Genomic DNA, 818 nt, shown 5'->3' on the forward strand with positions numbered 1-818 from the left:
AGTATTTCAACCGCTCGCGCTCAACTTCCTGACAGGAAATGGAAAGGGGAAAGTCCCCCCCAGGTGTAGATCACGTGACTCATTGACCTCGCTTGACCCAATAGCGTAGCTATTAGCTCCATGAGGGCAAGGTCTCCATCTAGTGGCCACTTTGGTGAATAACACAGGGAAATGACAGTCTAAACACTATAATGTATGGAGTGCTTTTATGTTGCAAAATTAAATAAACACGAAGTCAATTAAATCTATGAATAAAATATAAATTAATTCTCGGCAAATATAAATATTGGAATAAATCGTGCTTTAATTAAAAGGTTATATGTGCACATGTTCATATTGAAAATTTACAGCCAGAATATTACTATTTAACTGATGGACAAAGAAGACGACAAAAGTACACCACTTGTAGTGTTGATTTATTGTATGTACAAGAGACCACAACCGGTTGAGAACAGAAACAGATTCAAATGAATATTATCAACAATAATAATAATAAAAGTGTTCCCGTCGTACAACAGCCAACGTGTCCTAAGATGCACCAACAGATAATAAACAAAATACAGTAACAGTCGTTAGGCAGTGTCTCTAGCAGCTAAGCTAACGCAACACTTTGTCGGAACAACAGCAGGATTATTACAACTACTAATCCTTAACCAGAGAAAAATGCATGTAACAGCTTATTTTCAAGGTGTTGAAATGACAGGAATAATAAATAACCTTGCAGTTATTTTAGAACACACAACATGGAAATACTCTCCGGATTTTGGGACATAAAACACGCTCCGACTTTTTTAAAAAACAAACAAAAAAAACCCACC

General features: G+C 36.3%; 1 protein-coding gene across 1 annotated transcript in view; it reads right to left on the reverse strand.

Annotated features, from left to right (window-relative positions):
* Positions 1-398: 398 nt before the first annotated feature.
* Positions 399-818, reverse strand: part of crip2 (cysteine-rich protein 2) — a 21,165-nt gene continuing 20,745 nt past the window's right edge. Inside the window, exon 8 of the mRNA XM_054795468.1 lies at positions 399-818. This exon is cut by the window's right edge and continues 473 nt beyond it. The gene's annotated coding sequence lies outside the window, so the exon portion shown is untranslated.

Source organism: Dunckerocampus dactyliophorus, chromosome 13 (genome assembly GCF_027744805.1).
Source record: "Dunckerocampus dactyliophorus isolate RoL2022-P2 chromosome 13, RoL_Ddac_1.1, whole genome shotgun sequence".
Taxonomy (NCBI): Eukaryota; Metazoa; Chordata; class Actinopteri; order Syngnathiformes; family Syngnathidae; genus Dunckerocampus; species Dunckerocampus dactyliophorus.